Source organism: Penaeus monodon, chromosome 11, assembly GCF_015228065.2.
Source record: "Penaeus monodon isolate SGIC_2016 chromosome 11, NSTDA_Pmon_1, whole genome shotgun sequence".
Lineage (NCBI taxonomy): Eukaryota > Metazoa > Arthropoda > Malacostraca > Decapoda > Penaeidae > Penaeus > Penaeus monodon.
This window is the reverse complement of record NC_051396.1, coordinates 10,756,275-10,763,536: the sequence shown is the minus strand read 5'-3', so window position 1 is coordinate 10,763,536 and position 7,262 is coordinate 10,756,275. Positions and strand designations below refer to the sequence as shown.

The 7,262-nt window shown below is 38.6% G+C and overlaps 1 protein-coding gene across 2 annotated transcripts in view; it reads left to right on the top strand.

Annotated features, from left to right (window-relative positions):
- The first annotated feature begins 1,526 nt into the window (after positions 1–1,526).
- Positions 1,527–7,262, top strand: part of LOC119578744 (serine/threonine-protein kinase Warts-like) — a 21,502-nt gene continuing 15,766 nt past the window's right edge. Inside the window, exons 1-2 of one of the 2 annotated variants that reach the window (XM_037926355.1) lie at positions 1,527–1,661; positions 3,156–3,615. The gene's annotated coding sequence lies outside the window, so the exon portion shown is untranslated. Of the gene's footprint in view, positions 1,662–1,913; positions 2,101–3,155; positions 3,616–7,262 lie in introns of those variants that run through there. The other variant, XM_037926356.1, reaches the window with a different exon arrangement.

Sequence of the window (7,262 nt, the reverse complement as noted above, 5' to 3'; positions counted from 1 at the left end):
TCTGAAATACATTGCCGATCGCTGGAATGTTAATGTTTCTCGAATAAAAAAAAAGAAAAAAGAAAAAAGAAAAAGGTGTAATTGTAGCCATAATAAAGATTATTTTCATTTTCTCTTGTTGACAATACTGACAAATGCGCTGGCTTATCAAAAATATATTTGTGTATTTTCTTGTATGCAGTTATATATAAACGTTATCAGTAGTGTTATCATGATCTTATCCACACATACTAATCAAGAGATACCATTACACTTTTTGAATTATAAATGGATTGGTTATCCTTCAGTGAAAGAAAAAGTTCAAGAATTCATGACATGGAAGAGAGAGAGAGAGAGAGAAGAGAGAGACGGAGAAGGAGAGAGGGAGAGAGAAAAAAAAAGATATTAAAAGTGGGCTTATCAAGGATATTGGTCAGGAGAGGAATTTGCGAATAATATCGACTTCACGGTCCCGGGTTCCCTCCCTTCACACTCCCCTGGTAAAAGGACGGGGGAGAGAGACAGGATAATAAATACGAGAGAGAGTGAGTGAGTGAGAGAGAGAGAGAGAGAGAGAGAGAGAGAGAGAGAGAGAGAGAGAGAGAGAGAGAGAGAGAGAGAGAGAGAGAGAGAGAGAGAGAGAGAGAAACAAAACAACAGAATCCGAAGATGGAATGTAAACATCAAGGTGCAAAATGCAAAGAGAAAATAAACAAAATGGAAGAGGGCGCGTAGGAGATAACGGAACAAAAAAATAATTCAGATATGTGAGAGAAAAAAAAAAAAAATCTTAGAACGCTAGTGAAAGAATACACGCAAAAGAACGCAGTAGAAATGAAAAGAAATAGCAAAGAGCAGAGAGCTGAAGAGAAGTGATAAAATAGGAAGAAAAATAAATTCCAAAAGGAGAATGGGCACAAAAAAGGCAAGAAAAGAGAATTCGCCCTTAAAATGACCATCAATGCATCGAAAAAAAAAATGGAGAGAAGCGAAGGCCGCAAAAGGGGGAAAGAGAAGAGGAGAGGGGGCGAAGGAGAAGAGGCGAAGGCCGCAAGAGGAGGAAAGAGGAGAGAAGAGGGGGGCGAATGCCGCAAGAGGAGGAAAGAGAAGAGAATGAAGCGAATGCCGCAAGAGAGGAAAGAGAAGAGGGGGCGAAGGAGAAGAGGAGGAAATAGAAGGAAGAGGCTGCGAAAGCCGCCGAAGAGGAGAGAGGAGAGCGGCGGTGCGCAAGCGCCGACGAGGAGGCGAGGGCGAAGGCCGCCGAAGAGGAAAGAGGCGAGGGCGAAGGCCGCGCGGCGGCGAGGGCGGCGCGGAGGTCTTGGCCCCACGAGCGCCGTCATCGTCTGCCTCCCGCAGCCCGACATCGCCGCCGCATTCCACTGTTCGCAAACGCTCTTCGCCCGCATTCCACCGATGAATGTTTGCGCGCGGTGTAATCCCGTCGCCGATTGGCCGCCGCCGTGAGAGTCCTTGTCCCGCGGGCCAATCGGAGGCGGGAGCTCTCCCTCGGCCAATGGGAGGACGCGTAACAAAGCCCCCGTGTCTACATAGAAGTTTCTTCATGTTACTTGAGTGAGTGTGAGGTGAGTGCCTGAACCTATGGCTTTTAACTGGATTAATTACCGACTTTTCTTGATTATCGAGGGAGATTCTCCAAGTCCAGAGGTCGAGAGGAAAAGGAGGTAAGTCGGAGGAGAGGCCGGGAGGCGAAATAAGCGCGAATTAGCCGCCAAAAGGCCGAGAAACTCGCGATGAAGGAGATTCTCAGCTTCAAAATGGCGTCGAAGCTTCAGCTCCCGAATGGAAAATATAAAAGCTTTTTTGGGCGTTTTTGAAGCCCCTTAGTGCGCTTGCGAGGCTTCCCCGCGCGACTTCAGAGGTCGAACTGCCTGTGGAAGAGGCGAAGGGAGCGTTATGGCCTCGAATCGCGGGTGAAAATGGGACTTTTCGCGGCGAGGGAGCCAGCCTCCGCGATCCAGCCTCCTCTCGCTATTTTCGCTCGTATTTTGCACAATTCGCGAAGTCCCGGCGAGGAGGAGGCGAGCGAGAGGGAGGGGGACGTGTGAAATAAGTGCGAGGGCAACGGGGGCGGCCAGGAGGACCTCGCTCCTGCATAGTGCGGTTCGTAAACACAGCCTCCTTCCGACTACGTGCTTTTTCCGTCGTATTTTCCATATATATATTTTCTCTCTTCTTCTCTTCTCTTGTCTTGTCTTCTCTTCTCTTCTCTTCTATTCTCTTCTCTTCTCTTCTCTTCTCTTCTCTTTTTCTTGATCTGATTCTCTCTCTCTCTTTTTTTTTAAATCTAAATGTGATTCAGGAAGTTCGCTTTTAAAGAAGAAACGTGAATTGATTCTACATTGTATTGTGTTTCTCGTATTTGCGTTTGTTGTTAAATTATATATATATTTTATTAATGTTTATGTTTATTCCTGTATTATTCATGTAGGGTATTTTTTTTTCATCATTTATACCATAGGTTTGTGTTTATCTTGTGTTATTTTGTGTACATATCTTGCTGGTGTTTTCCTTTACAAGTAGTTTTGGTTTTTAAAATACATGTAAATTATTCTTTTTGTTGTTTTGTTATTTGAATTAAACAGGATGATTAGGTCGTTTTTTTGGGGTTGTGGATGGAAAATGTAATCTTAGAGTTTATTTATATTCATGTGTAGTGTTGTTTAGATATCTTTTGTTGTTGCTTTTGTTGTTTTGTTTATTACCTTGATTTGTGCTTTCTTTTGGTCTGGTTGTGAATGGGTGCAGTGTCTATTTTTTTTGTTTTTTTATTGTTTATTGTTTTGTGTTTCTGTTCTTCACTTCCTAGTTAGTGGCTGGGTTGCTGGAAGGTTAAGATCTGCTCAGTTTTGTTGTCTTTGGGGATAATGTTGACTTTGAATTGCTCTATATATATAGATTTTTTTTTTTGCTGTTCCATAGGTGGGAGGTATTACATGTTTTATTTATTATTTTTTTTTGTTTTTATTTTATTTATTTTTTTTCTCTCTTTTTTTCTTGAGGAATGAACCCGCAGTGTTGTTTTAAAGGTTGGGCCATGATTCTAAAGATATCTACAGAGGTTTTGATTGAGTAAGCCGTCTTTTAAGTATGCATTTAGAAATAAAGCTCATCATAGTTGCTCTCTGATGCACACCATGTTCTTCCTTCCGTTGCAGGTAGCCAGACGTTGCAAGCTTCCACAGGCGCCAGAAGTGCAGAGGGCGACGTGTGTCTGTGTGCGTGTGTGTGTGCGTGCAGTGCTCAGTTAGTGCCTTATCGAGGAAGTGTGCCGTTGCTTCCGTCCAGCAGCAGGGATCTCGCAGAGCCTCCTGTAAAACGCGATATCCGTCTTATCATGGTGCGAGGAAACCTGCTCTAGTGCCAGTGCCGTGTGAAGTGATGCCGCGTTTACAGAACCCTGTGGTATGTGACTAGAGTCTCCCCAGTGCGGACCAAGTGGATTGTTGTTATTGCCGTTGTTGTTGTTATATATCTCTACGTGTGTTTGTGTGTGCGCCCGCGGTTGGAAAGCCTTGAAAAGTGGCCTGGAAGTCTAGTGGAATTGAACTATGTGCCAGTGAGAGGAAAGGCGTCTGTTCAACACGACAGTACTTTGGGAGCCTCTTCTGTCTGACGGTGAGTAAGAAATCGGACATTCCTGTTTTGCTTGTGGCAGGGTCCAAGCCTTCAGTATGATTAGGGTACCAGGAAGATGATTGCTGTAAGGGGAAGGGGGGGGTATTGATAATTGTTCAAAGGGGAAATGGCAACAAGGTCATGGTGGCAGTTTTAGGGTAATGTCAATGAAAAAAATAATAAATTGATGCTGATTTGTCATATAATGAAGATGGGAGCTCTACAGTAGAACTAAAGGTTTGGTTTATATTAGCTCTGTATCTATGTATCTGTCTGTCCATTTGTAAATATTTGTTTATTTTCTTATCAAAGTGTATGTGACTTTTTTATTTGTGATATAGAAATTTAATATGTGTGTGAGAGAGAGAGAGAGAGAGATACAAACAAACAAATATACATATATGCATACATACATGTATACTTACAATTTGTTTGTGTCGGTCTGGTGGTGACGTGGATAGTGAATAACTTAGAATTAACGTGTGTAACAAGTGCAATGTGGTTCTATTAGAGCTGAACTAACACTACCCACACAAACCTCTCACACTCACACTCACACTCACATCACTCACAAGCTCAACTAACACCACTCACCACACACCACTCACTCACACACCACTCACTCACCACACCACTCACTCACTCACACTCACCACTCACACACACACTACCACACACTCGCACACTCTCTCACTCTCTCACTCTCTCACTCTCTCACTCTCTCACTCTCTCCTCTCCCACTCTCACTCTCTCTCTCTCTCTCTCTCTCTCTCTCTCTCTCCTCTCTCCTCTCTCCCTCTCTCTCTCTCTCTCTCCATACATGCATGCATGCATAGATACAAGAAAGACAAGTTACAATTAGGGTCTAGTCTTGTTTCTTATCTATTTGAATACAGTTATAGCTAGTATGAAAGGTACCAGAAGGGATATACTTGCCTTGGGTTATCTGTATTGATGTTGACATTCTTTCTTAAGTGGTGATTTACTGTCTGTAAATAAGCACTGTTGTAGGTATCTTGACTCTGGTTATTTGTTGACATTCATTCAGAACAATGCTTGTGATGGCATTGGCCTTGTTTGGAATTCAGTGCTTTTCAGCCATTTATATAGAACAGTGGTAGGGAAGTTATTTATCATACTTGATGCAGTTAAAGCTATTATACATTTGTGCTGTTTCATTCTCTTGACTTTGTTTTTATCAGTTCAATGATTTCTTTTTTAATGTTACTCTGTCATTATTGTTTTATATGGAGAGACAGATTTAGGGGCCTTTATAATGATGATTAGGTTAGTTGATGATAAGGATGTTAGTAATGATATAGGAGTAAAGGTAATGATACTGATGGTAATAGAAGATTAATTATCTCAGTAACTAATCAGTCTTATTAACAATGATTGTAGCATTTATGATGAAATTGTAAAGTTTGGAAAATGTAATAGTTAGCATTACTTTTTTTTAAGGTGCTGCTTCTGGGTTGATGACCATTAACAATGTTGAAGGGGAGTGTGATTATATTTATTGAACTGTTACATAGGATTATTGGCTTCAATACTATTGTCATTTTATAAGTATATAATTTTTTTCTGCGTTATTATCTTAATTGCTATTATGAATTATTAAAAAAAAATTTGATCATCATTCAACTTTTTGGATATATAATTTTGAGGTTTTATGTTTATCTGTCTTGCATATAGTTACTGTATTTTGTTATTTTATGTGGAATGTTTATTTGATTGCTAAATAACAATAAGTCGGTGGATTTATCAGAATTGTTATTCTTTTGGCATAGTTGTATTTCACCTGATTTGTCTCTTTTCTTGTTTACATATTGTGCCTGGGGATGTTTTTATTGTTATAAATCATTATTCTCACATCTGGTTTTGTGTTTGATATTAGTTTGGTGTTAATATGTTGGCTGATTTTTTGTCATCTATCATGATTATCATAGTTGTTCTTTGTTGTTTGTTATTTTTACTGTTAGCATAACATTATATTTTATTGCACAATACTCTGGAATCCCTAATTACACAGGAGTTAATGAAAGTTGGTGTGGTTTTCATGGTATGTTTTCTTCAGGTCTACCTTTTAGTCAGTAGTATTATGCTGCTATTATATCTTGTTTTATTTTTATTTTTTTTTCTATGTATATATACATATATTTTTTTCTCCTCCATTATATTTATGTAGGGGGGGGAGGGTATGTATTATCATGGCTGGTGTTCCTCATGTTCTTGCTTTTCTCAGATTTTATATTGGATGATACAATATAAGGTATCAATAAGTCTCATATTGCTATAGAAGGTTTTAAAGATTCTGCAGTATTTCTCACATGATCAGAATCTGTCTTTTTATGATATTAATATTATGGTGGTTTTAGGTCTTATGATATCCCTAGTATTTTTTTATGATACATGGAGAAGTTGCAAGTTATACAGGATGGACCTTGAATTATTTTGTCCAACTTGTTCACATACACAGATTACTTGTTCTCTTTTTGTGGAGGTTAACACATGGGTATTCCTCAAAGTTATAAGTTAGTCATAGTTAATTGTATTAGAGTTTAGTTTGGGAAAATTTCATTTGTGCAGTGGAGTTGGCTAAAGGTCATTGACCTTGTTTCATTATAGAATAGCACACTTGGTATTAAAGTTGTTGCTATAAAGATTTGTAATATTAGGTAAGTGAGTCTTGCTGCAGTCAGATTTTTTTTTTTTTTTTTTTTTTTTTTTTTATGAAACAAAAAAAGGAACACTAATTTAATAAGTCTTCATAGTGGAGATTTTGTACTTTTGTTTGTAGTTCAAATACATCATGATGTAATGAAAGAATGTACAGTCTATTATAGTTGTCAAAGGATATTCATTAACATCATGTTGTTCATTAAACCCATATAGAAATCTAGTATAGCACCAGTCAAGAGCAGACTTGGTTTTATTCCTTCAGTGGGAGGAGCAGCATAAAAAGTTCATAAAGTATCCATGCTTGAAAAGTCCATTTGCAGACAAGACACAAAACAGTTGTTCCTAAATTACCAGCTTGAAGTTTCAGATTTCATGGTTATGAGATGTCACTCAGCTTATCAGCTCTTTCTTGAAAGTGGCATTGTTGTTGATCTTAATTAAAACTTTGATACAGATGCCAGTTATTTCCTTGTTTGTGTTTGCTGTTTTGCATAAAACTGAATTGATATATATTTAGTAGGCAATAGTTTTAGTGGGTGGAATAGATCTGTCTTTGCTATTATGATGTTTTTAGTGATGAATGGGTCTTTATTATTATAAACAAACATTTGTTTTATAGTTTGACCCATCTATGTTGTTAACATTTTAGACAGGGAGAACCTTCAAATTGTCTTGCAATTTCTAGAGAAGAATGTTGATTGTGTGTGAATTCTGGAATTTCCTGTGGTTGTATTGAGGTAAACAACCTGAGTTTTACAGTGTAAAATAGATGGCTCAGGGACATTGCAAATTTGAATATTTTGTCAAGGAATTTAGGGTAATGGGAGTTCAGAAATTGCCAGAAAGAATGTTGCTGTACCACAGTATTAGGGAATTTCAGAGTATAGTTATTCTGTTGCATTCATATATTTAATCCGTATATTTTATTTGGATTGACTGTGTAAGTTTTGGGCTGTGGGGGCTTG